General features: G+C 38.3%; 1 long non-coding RNA gene across 1 annotated transcript in view; it reads left to right on the plus strand.

The window, feature by feature from the left end:
- The first annotated feature begins 3,330 nt into the window (after positions 1–3,330).
- Positions 3,331–17,265, plus strand: part of LOC150040003 (uncharacterized) — a 49,879-nt gene continuing 35,944 nt past the window's right edge. The window contains exon 1 of the long non-coding RNA XR_016534123.1: positions 3,331–3,623. This is a non-coding gene — a long non-coding RNA (uncharacterized LOC150040003). The remainder of the gene's footprint in view (positions 3,624–17,265) is intronic.

The following is a 17,265-nucleotide window of genomic DNA, read 5'->3' on the forward strand; positions in this document are numbered from 1 at the left end:
TCCTTCCTGGGGTTCTTTCTACTTTGAGCGGCTAAACGCGGCCCCTGGTCACTTACCGGGCTCCTCAGCTCTGGGAGACACGTTTGAGGCAATGGCGGGTGTTGAGCTTCGCGTGTTTGTGGGGAGAAGGGCATCAGGGCCACCTGCTCGCGGCTGCCATCGTGGGCCATGAGCTGGGGGCGTGGCCTTGGCAAACACGCATGCTCACTGAGCACCGAGGGCCGTGGCCCAGCGAAGAGCACGCATGCTCAGTGAGCACGAGGGCCAAGGCCCAGTGAAGAGCACGCATGCGGAGAGGGAAGGAAGATGGCCCCGAGACAATAGGGACGCTGCGTAGCTCTCTCTCACAAAAAGAGAGAACTAAGGAGTCCCACGAGCCAATTATCTTAAGAAATCCACAACAACAAACTCAAAAGGCAACGGAGAAGGACTCAAAGTGGAAAAGAAATCCAGATAAAGCTCACATCCAACTTTCTCAAAGAATTCGGAACGCGAGGACCCCTCCCCCACCTCCATCCGCCAGTTCCAAGCCACAGAAAGCTCCGGCGGGCCGGGGGGGAAAAGCGGCAGCAGGCCGGAAAAGAGGCTGCGGGCGGAGGGGGCCAGCCTGGGAGCCCGATTGCTGCAGAAACCAACATACAACCGGGCCAGCGAACGGCGGAAGCAGCAGAACCCAGACGCGGAACCAGAACAGCAAGCAGCGGAACCCAGACTCGGAACACAGGCGACAGCGGAGACCCGAGGGGAGTGAGAGACTCCCCACCACCGTGCAGCACCCGCAGAGGGATGCAGAGGCTTGAGTAATACAGCGCGTCCCCAAACACAAAGGGAAAGCAGAGCGGTGCCAAGCAATAGAACTTAACTCAGACCCCTCCACCCCGCCCACACAGGCCTAAAGGCAAAAAGAATACAAGGACGAATCCTAAAGTTGGCTGTGCCTCCACTACCAGATTTTTGTAGACTCCAACTTACAGGCCAGAAGTTGAGAATTAATGGCCCAGTAGATCAAATTAGTCCCATTCCATGTTGTTTAAGCAGCATAGTATTTCTACACATTTGAGCCATCATTTAACAAAACAGAAGACCTATATCAGGCACCAGTATCTCACACTTACAATCCTAGCTACTCAGGAAGCTGAGATCTGAGGATCACGGTTTGAGGTCAACTTGAGCAGGAAAGTCTGTAAGATTCTTAAACCTAATTAACCAATAGGAATTCAGAAGTACGGGTATGGCTTGAGTGGTACAGCACCAACCTTAACACCAACCCTTAAATTAATTAACATACATGTGGGTCTGTGTATATGTGCACACATATATATTATTGTATATATATATATATATACATCTATTATGTATGCTGTATACATGCACATGTGTGTGTGTTTGTGTCAGAAGACTTAAGTTTAAAATTTAAATTTCCTTAAAACAATGAAACAACTGACCATTCTAGGCTTACAGTCCTGCCTCATGATGATAAGCTGTAGCAGAGTAGAGGCTTCCCCTCCAGATAAACTACTCAGCTGATCACAGCCCCTGTTACTCCCACTAGTCCCCACTCTAGCCTGTTTTCCTGCCTTAATCCTGTTGAAATCTTGGCTCTTCCTAAGGTGGTTCTTCAATTACTCTGTGTCTGTGTCTGCACAGTAATTAAAGACTAAACTCAAGTTGGGCATGGTAGCACTTGCCTATAATCCCATCCTTAGGAAATGGAAACTGAAAGATCTTAAGTTTGAGGCCAGCCTGGAGTACATATGTAGTTATTTCCAAGCCAGCCTAAGCTACATAGCCAGATCTTGTCTCAAAAAGGAAAAAGGAAAAAAAAGTCAAAAATCAGAACAGAAAAGAACAAAACCGATTCGGCTCATTTTGGTGCTCAGAATGAGATTTCTACGTTTGGACCTTTTTCATTTTCTTCTCATATTTTATTATAATATTCCAAAGAAACTCTCAGAAGGCAATGATTATATCATATATTTTGCATTTCCCACAGCTCTCCATATAAAACGAAGTACAAAGTAGATAATTAATGATTGTTAAAAGAATGCATGAGTAAAGAATACATATATATATATAAAATAAAACAGGAATTACTTGAAACATGAAAGCAAGATTATAACAACTGCTTGTTGCTCATGTTTTTAAAAACATGAAATGTCAGTAGTAAAACTATTTGCTTTTAGAGGGGTGGGGGCGGGGGGAGGGAAATGGGGACCAAGACATGTGAAAGGGTATTAATGAATGGGAATTAATGCACCATCTATCTGGAAAATATCATGTAACCCTTCTATTAATTACAATAAAATATATGAAAAAATATTCATTTTTGAGCCAGGTTTGAGAGCTCATCTTTATAATTTTAGCTTCTTGGAAAGTGGAGATCAGGGGGTTGAGCAATTCAAGGCCATTCCAGTCAGAAGTACTCCCAACTCCATATCAGCCAGGGGCCCTGATGGCAAGCACCCGTCATCTCTGGCTGGGCGCACATGGCTTTTGCCTTCATCCTCAGTGACACATGGGAGCACAGCTAACAGGAATGTAGCCCAAACCTGTCCACCCCAGGCTAGTCCCAGCCTCAAAAATAACCAACATTGAAAGGGCTTGGAATAATATCTCAGTGGTAAAGCACCAGCCACCAAGCATGTGGCCCAGAGGTGAATTCAACACCTCCAAAATGAATGCACACACACCTTACACAAAACAATACTAGTAGCCTGCTTTTCAGTGCATTAGCTTGGGGAACGATTGTGCCTGAGGTTATTTTCTAATTGATCAGTAAAGCTTATCCTTATCACAGTTCTATCTAGTTGATTCTTTTTGAGCTTTCTTTCAGAACTGCAAATCAGTCATTTCAGGACCAGACTAGAGGTACAGCAAAGATTATCCTGAGGCATGTAATTTGTTTTAATTTCAGTGAATCCTCAAGAAAAATTTCTGAGACACCTTCAGTACATTTTGACAACCCCTATTTTTCTCAATGCCACAAATCATCAGGAAAATTCTAATATTAATATAGTGTGGAGTTATGAAATATTTGCCCAGAGAATAGTTCATATTAAAATTAATATTTAAAATGGCTTGTTTTCTACCAAATGGATTTCATTAATATCCTACTAACATACAAACATACAGGCCTTTTTCCTGTCTTAATTGTTTAGTAACTAGCATTTCTTCTAATCAAGTTAATCTTAATCCCTTTAAAGCACAACTTACAGTAATTCCACAACAATGCAGCTAACTAGTAGGCGAGTTTTAGAAAAGATGGAAATAATGGCTCTGTGAGGGTTTTTTAAATCATTTTTCATGTATTTTAAAGCCTGCAGGATTCCAAAATTTTTATGACCTTAAAATTATCTCACTTTTTAAACATATAATATTAAACTTGAAATTGTCTATGAAAGAAGAAAAATATGTAGGAGGCTGCAAAACATAATAGTATCCCAGAATCAGAGAAAATGTGGACTGTCTGAGCTTAACAGAAAGGCCATCGCAGTGCTAAGTCTTTTCCTCTTACCTACAGAGACCATGCAGTGAATTTTAAGAGTGCAATCTGATGAAAGAGGAAAAGGAAAGATGCTTAGAGAATATAAACTACTCAGAGCATCAGAGTTTCATGGGAAAAGGTACTGTGTTTTAAAATCATATTAATAACACATATGTTCTCTCTAGGTAACACAACATGCATAAAGCTTACTGAGTGTTGTACATCTAATAATCCATATGCATAACAATTGGCATTGTTCTTTACATACCTCTACAAAGTGCCGCTCGGGTTCATCTTTCTCTGTAAGCTTTTTACTACCCCACACCGAGGAAAGCTGCAGGAAAAAATAATAAAATAGCATATAGGATAGTTGTGATGGACAGCAGTACCTTCCCACAGAACTGGATGTCTGGTCGACCTCGGTGAAATAGATATTGTTACTTCAGGCCAAGGTGTTAAGTAATTTTGCTCTGTGTGTTCTGAGTACTGGGGAATCAAGTCTCAGTCCCTGATGGCATTGTAAGTTAAGGTGTAACTGATAAATCCAACAAAATCCAGCCGAAAGAATAGGCATTGTTGATCACACATTGCCTGCCAAACAGCCAACAGGCTTGATCCGTGTTCTGTTATTTAGTCTGTTGAGTTTTGTGGATGAGTGGTTCAAGTGAAGTTTCCAGTGTTGTTTCTCAGTCTTGAGAAACGTGGATGGTACCATCAGTCTCTTCCTCACTCAGTAGTCAAGGGCACATCTTAGAGACACCATTCTGGTTTCTTTGGCAACAGAACAGCATCAAAACAGGGAAGCAACCAGCAGGACAGGAAGAGCTCTTTCAAGTTCACATCTAAAAACACCACTCCCAGTCATACATCTGGAAAACAGGCCAAGGAAGACACATTTGAAAGATACTCTGCCTCAATGGGAATTTTGAAAATTATGTAAAGGAATAGGACATTTCCCTTTTGTGGGAGGACAAATTAATACATCATACAAAATCCACTAGCATAACAATGTTCATTACAGCACTATTCACCATAGTAAAGATATGGAACCAACCTAGATGTCCCTCAGTCGATGAGTGGATCAACAAGTTGTGGTATTTGTACACAATGGAATTCTATGCTGCTGTCAGAAAGAATGACATCGCCTCATTTGTTAGGAAATGGAAAGACTTAGAAAAAATCCTATTAAGTGAAGTAAGCCAGACTCAAGGGAACTTAGGCTCAATGGTTTCCCTCATTCGTCATAATCAGTAGAAACCTTGGGCTCTACTAGCAGAGATCTGCAATAGAGCAAAATCTTGATACATAAGGCCATATAGTATGAAGCTAATTGAAAGGACCTCCAGGACATTGAAACAAAAGCCATATAACGAATGATTGTTGTCCTTAATGTACTATGTTGTCTCTCATCTCCTTTGCTGTCCCTTGGTTATCTCATATTGTTATAGTATCTCAATTTATTATCTGATATATTGAATTTTTTTGTATTTGGTTATTTGAAATTTGATAGGGAAGGGGGGAAAACCAAGACGCGTGGGGGTGTGGGGGGGAGGGTAATGGGTACCAAGACATGTGAAAGGGTATCAATGTATGTGAATTAATGCACCTTCTATCTGGCAAATATCATGTAACCCTTTTACTAATTACAATAAAAAATAAATAAATAAATAAAAGAAAAAGCATGTGCACTGTTTTGCTTGCAGGCATAGAAATTACATTATTCACAAATATTTTCTACATAGTAGGTAGGGTAGCTACACTGGACATGAAAGAGCGGGGACAATTAATATGGATGAAACAGTCCTGTTTCATTAACTTTCTACCTTATTGTTCATTTATTTCTTCAAATTTTGGGTTTGTCTGAGAGATGAGAGATTCTCTTCTCTCTTTGATTATATCAGAATAAAAATAGATATTGGTCTGGAGGTTTGGCTCAAATACTAGAGCACCAGATGTGCAAGCAAGCTCAGCAAATATGAAGCCATAAGTTCAAACCAAGTATTTTCTAAAATCATCATCATCATCAATAAAAATAATAAATAGCATAAGCTGGGGACAAGGCAGAAAAGTTCATGAAATGTTAATTTCTAATTATTCAGCAAAAAGAAAAAATTCAGAAGTGGAGATGTGCCTCAAGTGGTAGAGCATGAAATAGTTGAAATAGCCAAGTGAGAGCTCAGGGTCCTGAGTTCATGTCCCAGTGGTGCTTCTCTTAATCAAATATGAATGCACACATACTGAAAATGTACATGGTATACACTGCCAAATACACAGCTCACTCCCTCCAGCAGCTCCTAAAACCTGTTATTAGGTTGCAGGTTTGAAGTTTAGCAACTCCACATCTCTTAGGCACCTTATTTCAACGAGGATTGAACAGAGGGACCAGGAAAAGACTTAATTAACTAGGGCAGTATTTCTCGAGATATTTGTTGTTGACATTGCAAAAGGGACAACATATTATATTTGATTTCCCATTTTCAAAGCAGAAGGAAAGGCAATCCACAACATAGGAAACATTTCATTTTCCTTCCTATTTTAATCAATCTTCAAAGAAAGACTGGGATGGGAACACTTAAATCATAACTCTGCGGTTATTGAAAACCCCAAGAATGATGAACTTCATGCATATGATGTTGAAATAACACACAATGAATTGTAGGCACTCTGAACGGCAGTGAAATTTACAACTCCTTTCCTCTGTTCCAAAATAAAAAAAGAATTTCTATCTTCCCAGCAAGTGGTCTCCAAAATAAATGCTGTTCTCACACCCATGAGCAAAGTAATAACTTGGGGCAAGAAAGCACAGTGTGTTTTCATTTACAAATTATATACATCACATCACTTTACTAACATGCTGCCAAATATAAAAATTGAAATATAAACTGTATGAGATATAAAATGCAGTATTTTTCCCCACATTGCCTGACATACTGTTCCACATAACTCAAATACTGACTATGATGATGTCTCGTGCATAACTATAAATATCTACCTCCCTAAATATCCCTTCCACACAGCTCAAAACAAAAAACTTGAAGACAACTCTTGTTGCTGGCATGCCTCTTTTAGAGAGCCTAAAAGGACAGAAATAAGTTGAGACCATAAATGATGCTCTCAATTTGGGTAGGTACGATACTAACTGAGTGCTTTCCAGGTGTGAGGCATTGTAATGTCTTGTGTTTAATTTTCCCCAAAACTCCATGTGGTAGATCATCTTCCCAGTTAACAGCTAAAGAAACTGAGGACTAATGTACCTTAGAATTGGCTAGTTAGAAAACAGTAGCAAACTGTGTAAGAATCCTTTCTTGACTGAATTTATTCTGGGTCCATGGCCCGCCAGAGAGAAGCTTTGGATTCCCAAGGGGATCCTTAGCAACATGGGAAGGAGGGGGAAATTTGGGTTGTCTGGAGGCACAGGGAGATGTCAGGGTTCCTCTCATCTTTTGGTAGAAGCGAGGGATGCTAATATTCTGACGTGGACAGGACAGTCCAAGAACATACCCACAGTGCTGTGGAGGGAGAATCAAGAGGTATCAGAGATGAATGACGAACCAGATATGTTCATCACAGTGCAATTTGTAATAGCTGAGTAGTCCAAGACTCAATAAATTACAGTGTATCTATTTATCAGAGCTCTGTGGCTACTAGCATGACGTTTTTTCAAAAGAATAACCATATGAAAAAAATTCACACTTCCTATTTACATGTGCAAAAGCAATATTCGCCAAAACATTCATATTCACAAGTCCTAAAAGTAATCTGGTTAGCAGGGTTGTTGTGTTAGAAAAGTATTTATATGTTTATGTATGCACATGGGAAATACTTTGAAAGACATCAGCCAAAGTATTAATTACTATTTGTTGCTGAAGTATAGTAGAGAGTCCATATAAAATATTTTATGACAGAATCATTATAAATAGCCACACATACCACTGTAAGAAGGAAACACTCAGAAGTAATATAATCTATTATCTCAAAGTCCTTATGAATTCCGTAAGCCAAAGATTTGATACCCATCTTTTCAGAATGTGTCACTGGCAGCATTTTATTTCATTTTATTTTCTGACATCAAGTTCTTTAATAATAGAAAAGAAAAGCACCAGGTGTTTCTCACCAGGTGCCTTTGCAATGGCAGCAGAGTTCACTGGTATATTTTTTTCAGAGCCAAAATAGCACCTACTATTCACATGCCCTATCTTTAAAGCCTTCATTGTTTCACTATGATTCAAAAGTGAAGTTACTCACTCCCGCCCACACAGCAAGAACAATACAATCACGACACTGAACTGAATAAATGCTTGAAACTTCATAAATACTAAGTATCTCATCTCAGAATGTCTTATGAGTAGAAATCATTATGATGCTGTCTGCCATATAATTTATCTTTATCTTTATCATCATCATCATCATCATCATCATCATCATCATCGTTTGGGTTTTTGTTCTGGTACTGGTGATGGAACTCCATCACCTGAGCCACACCACCAGTCCAACATTTTGCTGGTTAATTGGAAATGAAGAATTTTCTGTTTGGACTCGCTTCAAACTGATCCTCCAGGTCTCAGCATAGTGAGCAGGTAGCATTTCATATGTCAGCCACTGGTGTCTTGCTCAGAAGTCTTACTTTATTAGAACACAGTCTAACAAATTACCCTTTATTTTACTGACCAGTACCTCATTGTGACCTGGAAAAAAAATACAACTAACATGGCAACAAACCTTCAAAAATACCATGAGATTTATATCGGCCAAAAAAACTGCTAAGAAAAAGTTTATTCCCCAATACAGATGAAAAATTTGACCTACAGTAGCAAGAAAAACAACAAAAAAGAAAGAGCTGGACAAACACAAAATGGAGAAAGAAGATAAGAATTGTGATTTCTTTCAAAATTGTAATCATTAAATAAAATAAAATTTGCTTATTTTCATCTTCAAGGAATCCAAATGGTTTACATTATATCTAGCATACAGACTATTACTAAATAATAACAGTTAACAATATCACAAAGTATAAAGGTTTTCAGAAACATAAAAATGTTAGAAGGTATTTCAGATACTTCTTTGATTCGAATTAGAGAAGATATGTCTAATTATGACATGATATCAAAAGGAATGCTGTATAAACTAAGTAAGCAAAGATATTTGCCAGTAATATTAAAAGTAATTCCTGAATGTTTCTCAAGTATGTGAAATACTGAGAAAATCAATGCCTAGCATGACAGTGCCACTTGTCAAAACAGTCTGTTAATTATCTTTATCATGCTCTTGGCAAAATAGGATACTGTTGGATAAATAACATCTTCACATAATTTAAATCCATGCTATGTTTTATTAATTTAGATCCTCCGTTTACCCCAAGAGGGGGTGGAGATGATTGGCTACATCTTCTGTTGCAAATATACACAAAGCCTTATTTGCAATGGAACAAAAACACAAATTTAGAATTGGATTGACGAATGTCCAAAACCCAACTCTACTACTTCAGTGCCTGTCTTTGCACAAATTATATCATACTACTGACCTACCGTGTCTCTATACATTAAAAATAAACAGTGCCAATAATCAGATCCCTCATAGGGTCCGGTAAGAAAAACAATGAGATGTTATTTGTGAAGTTCTGGCAACACAGTAGGGATTTGATTGCTGTGAATTTTTTTTATCTCCTTCCCATTTTTACCTTTCTGTCCTTGCTTTCATACCTAGATCTTCACAAGGCAAGTTGATCTGGAGGGAAAACAGAAAGAAGGAAGAAATAAAGGGGGGGAGAAGGGAAGGAGGAATAGAGGGAAGGAATGGAGGGAGGGAGAGAAGAAGACAAAGAGGAATTCACCTTACCAGAGGCTTACACCTGTAATCCTAGCTACTCAGGAGATTGAGATCTGAAGATGGAGGTTGGAAGCTAGCATGGGACAGGAAAGTCTGTGAGACTCTTTAACCACCAAAATTCAGACGTGGAGCTGTGGCTCAAGGGGTAGAACTACAAGGAACAGAGCTAGGTCCCTAAGTTTAAATCCTAGTGCCAGCACCAAAACAAAGAAACTCACCTTAAATTCAAAGAATGTTCTAGGGAAAAGGAACTGTAAACAGCAACAGGCTCAAATCCCCTGATTATACAGATTGTGAAACAGACCACATCAGGATCATGCTATAGAAACATGCATGCGCAGGGACCATTTCCTCTTATCCTCCAGAAATGACTAAAACTAGAGGCCATTGGGAAAAAAAAAACCTTCAACTTCCAGGGCTCAAAGGGCTGATTGTTCCATGGCCACAAAGTTCCCTTTTACCCAGTTTATACAAGATGTGGTAGGTGGTAAACTAGAAGTTAAAAAATATAAGCAACATTTCTTTTCTGGACTGTCCTATGTCCTTGTGAGAATTGCTTGTTCATGCAATTCTCAGAGAACACCCCTTGGGCACAGCACAAGGGCTCCACCTTCAACCTCAGAATGAAGAGGAACTTTTCAAAAATGCTATCTGAATCTTTAAAAAGCAGATCAGAAATGCAGTCTCTTCTTACAAAACGTGAACCATATAACATTTCACTTTGCAAGCTTTCATCCCAAGAATTTTATTCTCCACTGGTGAAATCACACAGGTAAAATTTTAAAATAGGGTTTTAAAAAAACTATTGCATTTCCTTTTAAGTTCTTCATCATTCATGCTGCTGTGTCATTTTCTTTATAGTTGCAACAGAAGCTGATGAGCTCTTCCATTCTAATTCTCCTAGAGCTTCACTCCAGTGGACTTAGGGTTTTGCAACAAAGAAAAAGGTTAATCTTTGCTCAGTAGATCTATTCATAAATTATTCTTTATATTCCAATAAATACTTGGCAGTTTGGGGAAGAGAAACTTCAATCATGACAAAAGAAAATAAAATTCAGTGCTATTCAGAGCCATTACTTAGACTTTGAAGATTAGTTTTTACCAATCACATTGGTGAGTGATATAGTTTATATTAAAAACCACATAAAATATTCTCTTAATTCACAGAGTAAAACTCCCAAATATAGGTTAACTCCTAAAGAAGGTGATATCGTGACATCACAGAATGGAAGGCCATCTTTCTTCTATCATCTACTTATAGATGTTGGTATGTGCACCCTGTTTTTTCTTTCTGGCTCTACCACATTCTCAGATGTCTAAGTCTTGATAAAAAGTAGTCACAGATACTCAAAGGAAAGGGACTATCTAGCTAAGGAAAGCTAGAAAAAATTATATCCAGAGCTCTTACCTTTCCTTTATTCTGATTACAAACCTGAACTCAGAAATGTAAGTTTGGTGAGTCCCAAAAATGTTGGAAAGGGTTGATTACCCCCATCGGAGCAAGGATTAAAAGCAAGTCCTATTTTCGTTGTATTTTTTTATTCAGCACCCAAACTTTTCAATGTGTCTTGCTCATTTATAATCTCCTATATTTGAAATTTAAAGAGCAGTTGTTAAAAGCTTAGTTCCATGGTAGGTGTTCTTAAAATGTATTCTATCCTCTATAATGATGTGGTGGCTTAGTTATTCTATTATGGCGTGTTTATCATTGAGAAAACAGAGTGTAAAGAAATTAAATAAGCCCAGAGTTGAGTCAGTGGACCAGAAAACCTGAACTCTCAATCCCTCTGCTGTATACCACAACCCTCCCTATAATCCATATGCAAATGAGTACCCAATTCAATTCAACAAATGTTTCAGAGCAATTTATATTTAGCAAGACATTGTACTTTATGAGAATGAAGCATAGAAATATTAGAGGACTTGCCTGAAATCTCAGAACACTTTCGCAAATGTCCATACTAGAACTCAAGTACTAAACATTGGGCCTGAAGAGCAAGCAACAAGACAAGTTGAAAGAGAACAAGCTCTGGAAATGAGACACATTGGTCCTCAGAATCCAGGCCCATCACATCCAATGTATGACATAGGTCTAAAGTGAACCTTACTTATTTTACATCCCCACCAATTAACTAAATTAAATATTAGGTACTGCTCTGCAATTTTATAGAACTTTTTACTTTGTTTAACACATTCTAGTCTTCTTCGCTGCAAATGAAGTAGATACTCCTCTTAAAAACAATGTGAACACAGTAGTGGTTCTTGCCTGTAAAACAAGGTTTTGAAAGGTGAGACGGGAGGATCATGAATTCAAGGGTCACCCTGGAATACATTTTGAAATCCTCTCTAAGAACCACAAAGGAAAGAAAAAGAAAATATGGTTTCAGAAATATAAAAGCCACATATAGTTTTTCAGATAAAATAAAGGACTCTCAACTAAATTGGAATTTCAGAACCAAATTTTCAGTTCAAGGATGTCTTGAATATTGCATGTTTATCTAAAATTAAAATTTTACTGGGCAGTTCATATATGTTTGCTAAATATGGCAACCTAAAAATGGCTGTGCTTGAAATAACTAAGAATTTCTTGGAATATCATTCAAAACAGAACAAAAATTTCTTCCTCCTAGAAATTAAAATATCTTAAGATGTCAATAACAAAAAAAACCCATAAGGAAAAGAAAGGAAGGACTTTGAAACTAATTTCCCTTGGGATACATAGCCACTGTAATTATCAGAAGCATTTGGAAATGACCCATATATTGCTTAGAAATTTTGATCAATAATACTTCTAATCTTTTGCCCATTCTCCTCAAGATTTAATTTTTGGAATCCTATTTATTCAAAAGATGTTAGACATTGTCATTTTATTGGTTTATTTTCACCTGTGAACTTTGACCCATAATGGAGACTTTTGTTTTGTATGGTCTGCTCTCCTCCCTTGGCCTACAAAGGAGACCCTTTGGACTGGACATGGAGATCAGAACAGATGCTCCAGTGCACAATATCCAGACTCGGAGCACAGATTTATTTCTTCCAAGTCAGTTTTGCTCAGTGAAGTTTCCCCAGACTCTCAACCACTGCCAAGGTTAATGTAGGCCCTGACTCTGCCTGCTGATTCATATTAATTAAGACAATCAATGATCTTGTTTCATACAGTGTCTGTTTTTAATATAACCTATTTGATGAGGCTGTATTAATTTAGGAGAAATATGCACTGGCATTCTGGCATGCACTTTTCCTAATTATCTCACAGCTCTCATTCCGCAGTGAAATTAGACTGTGGTTATCACGGTTAATGGAAGCCCATAGCTCTTAGCTAAGTGATCTCCTCCAGTGGAAAGTCATCGTTTCTTGCTCCTGGCTACATAAACATGATTGTGCTATCTAAGCAATCCCCTGTGGCTGTGGATGTGAATGTTTTAACAAAATATTCTGCTTTAGAGCTACAGGGTGGCACCTCATTTCTATAAGTAGGAGGATAACAAGATTGGAATGGGAGGACTGTGAAAGGAAAAGTTACCCAATAACAGAAGTGAGACAAGGAGAAGCAGTTTTCAAGGGTGTGCAGGAAATAGGAAGCCTGACCTGGTAGTTATGTGTTCAGGTTCAAAAGAAATCCTTTATATGTTCCCTTATGCTTCTCTTGAGTTCTACATCACCTATCTCGCACTGCCCATTTTTCTTTTAAGAACTCAGTAGAATCTTGGTCCAAATGAGGACTTACTCTTCTGTGTGCCTGTCCACTCTTTTCAATCATTCACTTACTAAGTGCCTACATCCCTCACTAGAAAGAAACCAGTCACTTCTTGCATGAAACATGAATCCATGAGGCAGGCAGCTCCACAAGTTAATTTAAGTCAATCATTACAAATTGTAAATACACTAAGAATTTTTAATGGATTGATTTGATACAAAATGATCTGGCAAAACAATTTTTGAAAGAGGGACAACATCTGGGCTGAAACTGTTGTGATTACAAACATTCAGTTATCGGGAGAACCAAGAAAAGAAAATGAGCCCGTGAAGGAATAGTACTCATGAAATCCTGAAGCAGGACCCTTTCTTATTCTAGAAACCAAGCCAAGGCTAGAGTATGAGGAGTCATGCAGAGAATACAAGAGAGACTGATTATAAGCTTCCACCAAAGGGGCCTTTTGCCTTCCCATGTTCCTTCTACCAGTGGACCCTGAAAAGGGGTTGACAGCACATCATTCCCCTGGCCTACTGGGCAAATATGTAACTTAAAAGGAAGTAATGACACAGTGCTCATCTTGTATTACTGACTATGCCAGTGAGGATGCCTGGATCAAATAGAAATGTTAGAAAGTTGAGCCAACTGTAGTTGCATTTATTTAAATGGACTATGAATTCCAGTTTTATCTGTGAAAACAGGAAGCCAGTCCATTTCTGAAAGACTTGTTATTTACAGTAGGCAGTGTTTGGTAAGCTATTTTCACCAACAAGACACTGCTTATATATTTCCACTTCTTTAAGGCTTACATTCAGAGTAGATTTATTTGTTTTCATTCTAAAGATAAAAGACTCAGGAACAGATATAGCAATGAACTAAAATGGGGAGTATTAGTGTTTGAACCCAAGGCAATCAAGTCCAGAATACATATCCTTAATCATGATTACTAGCAGCCAAAATTCATCTTGGGAAGCTAATCAAACCATTAAGGTGCATCAGTATTTAATGCACTGAGATGGCAGCAAGATATTTGACATGTCAAAGAGTATACTTGCCCTGAATGTGCATTAGGTAGAAGATATGAAATATATCTTTAATGAATTTCCATATCTCTGCTTTCTTAGTTATAAGAAAAGATTATCTAGTCACACTTCAAATGGTTCCACTGTTGCTATAGAAACTGCTTTCCTTTAAGTTTTTGAGGTGACTGTCAGCTTGTAAAACACTCAGTGCTAGCAGCAACACAGCACTAATGGATGCCTTTAGGAAATTCTAATTTCCCCCAATGTTCTCCATCCTCTAACTTTTTTTCCCCAAATCAACTTACATACGGAACCTAATGAGAATCAGTGTACTTGCTAGGCAAACATAGTTGTAAATCAAACTGTGGGTCTCAGGCCAGGGCATAACCCTGGGAAGACCTCCCAAGATCCTTCTGTAAATGACCTATTTCCCCTGAAGTTTCTGGGTCTCTGACAAAGGCAATGAAGGAGAAAGAAATAGGAGAAAGAAGAGGAGAAGGAGGAAGGGAGGGAGGAAGAAGAAAAGGAAAAGGAGAGGCTTCAGCGTGGAGGAGAAGGAGGAGGAGGAGGAAGAGGAAATGAAGAAAAAGAAGAAGAAGAAATTTACCCACCTTTATTCAGCAGTGTTAAGAGCCTATTCGCTACCTTCTCTTTCTTCTGTCTTCAATCCTCCACTTCCAGCACACAGGGGGACTTTACCTCTCTCCTCACATTTCTATTCCAGATCCAGAACACTATTTCTTCCGCCCCTTTTTGCTTTTCCTGCCACCTCATTTTTAATATAAGCATTGATGATTTTAATTCCTAGTGTATCCTACACATGCCCAATCTCTTACTTTTCTATTCTTATTATTGTTTCTGATTTTTATTTACCATACTTAAATGTATAGTTTGTCTTTGAAGTATTGTTATTGTAACCATGGTCTTCTCTCTTCTGAGTGGTAGTGAGGAAATGGAGATTTGTGTGTGGCATATAAACAACGGGCTTGATTTTGTAAGGGTAGTATTTTGTGTTCTCATATAAGATCTGAGATTAGAGAAGACATAGAAAGGGAAAGGGGAGTTAAGAAAGAGGTTGATACATAAAGTGGCAACTCCTTTTTTGTACACCTACTTAAAGATAGTTTTTAAAAAAAAACACAAAAATTAACTAGATCTAAAATACTTGGGCATAAGAAATTATACAGGTCTCTAGGTATTCACATATAGTGAAACCAAAGGAGGAGACAGGAGAAGAACAGAAAGGCACACTGCCTATGTGCATCTGATCATCCAAAATACTATATATCCACATGAACTCCAGGAAATGAAAGTGAGGGGTTTTTTTCTTTTTAGTTTCTCTTGTCTTTCCATTTTGTTCTGTCTGTTTATCTGTCTGTGGGAGTTTAAAGGGAGGCACAGAAATGGAGAGACAAAGGATAAACAAATGCAGCAGTGGGGCTCACTGGACACTATGCTGAAAATTGTTGAATACAAGTTGTGTACAACTTGTGAGTGGGGGAATGGGAGGGAAAGCCTGAGAGAGAGCAAGGGAAGAGGTGACATTACCCAAAAAAGAAGTGTACTTTTTACCGAACTGTAGCCCGTCTGTACATCCCCTTCACTATAATTTTTAAAATTACAATTACTTTTAAAAGGGAGTTGACATGATATGAACATTCAGAATGTCACAGCAGAACCCATTGCTTTGTACATTAATGTGTATCAATAAGAAAATGCCAAAAGGGTAAGCTCATGATAACTAAATGAAACTATTCTTTCTGGAGAAAGAAGCTAATAGGAGAAAAGTGAACTTAAACATTATATGCAGGAGGAAATAAAAAGGTATTTTCAAACTTATGGTAAGAAATAATACTTTGAAACTTTTTTTCACTGCTAACAGAATTCTGAAAGGCCATGGGGAAATTAAAACATCATCCACATTTTCCTGGGGGGGGGAATCTTTTATCCAGACAGAATACTGCAAATGCAAAAATTTTAATTGCATTGTCATCATATCTAACCGAGGAAGGTGTTCCTTTCTAAATTTTTTTGTCTAAAGCATCCTCTCAGAACATTTTTGAGGAGAAAAAACTGCATATTTGTTTATTTGAAATTGGATAGGAAAGGGGGGAAAACAAGATGAGAGTGGGGGTGGAGGAGGGAAATGGGGACCAAGACATGAGAAAGGGTATCAATGTATGTGAAGTAATGCACCTCCCATCTGGCAAATGTAATGTAACCCTTCTATTAATTACATTAAAAATTATATGCAAAAAAAGATGTCTAGGAGAAATCCTTTGACAACCTGAGTTAATATAATGGAATGCTATTGGAAAGTGAATATATAGATGTAGTTATACATATATATATATATATATATATATATACACACACAGCTGTGACATTGCCATTCATAAGCAAATGATAATTTAGCTTTGTCTTCAAGTGAGATTGAATATAAACTGACTTTCAAGTTCAAAAAGCCATCGTTAATCTTCATACATAAGGACATATAATGTGAAGCCAATTGAAAGGACCTCCAGGATAGTGAAACAAAAGCCATATAATGAATGATTGTTGTCCTTAATGTACTATGTTGTCTCTCATCTCCTTTGCTGTCCCTTGGTTATCTCACATTGGTATAGTATCTCACTTTGTTATCTGATATATTGAATTTATTTGTATTTGGATATTTGAAATTTAATAGGGAAGGGGGGAAAACCAAGACGGGTGGGGGGTGTGGGGGGGAGGGAAATGGGTGCCAAGACATGTGAAAGGGTATCAATGTATGTGAATTAATGCAACTTCTATCTGGCAAATATCATGTAACCCTTTTACCAATTACAATAAAAAATAAAATAAAAAAAAACAAGGTGGTAAGTTTGCAGTAAGGAGGGAAAGAAGGAAGTTGAAGTGTACAGTAGAGACAAGAAAGGCTACCACAACCACTTAGGTAAGAGTTCTGACCAGCCATTTCAACTGTCTCCAACTTACTACTCTAGAAGGATCTTCTTCTCGCTAGGGTACGGTGATCAGCGTTTGGAGTTCTTTACTTTCCCCTTCTCTGACCTGTGGCCTTAGGAATTGAATCCATTTCAAGTAGTGCCTATGTACTGATGTGATCCCCAGTGTTCATCTTGAGTACTGCCTGTGCTCTTTTGATATGGACATGTGGGCCATCTAATGCACCACTGCTAATACAGGACCCTTGAACATGTGCCCCACGTCAGCCATCCCAGCCAGTCAGAATCAATGGC

This window comes from Megascapheus bottae, unplaced genomic scaffold, assembly GCF_031878675.1.
Source record: "Megascapheus bottae isolate mThoBot1 unplaced genomic scaffold, mThoBot2.hap1 HAP1_SCAFFOLD_196, whole genome shotgun sequence".
Classification (NCBI taxonomy): Eukaryota; Metazoa; Chordata; class Mammalia; order Rodentia; family Geomyidae; genus Megascapheus; species Megascapheus bottae.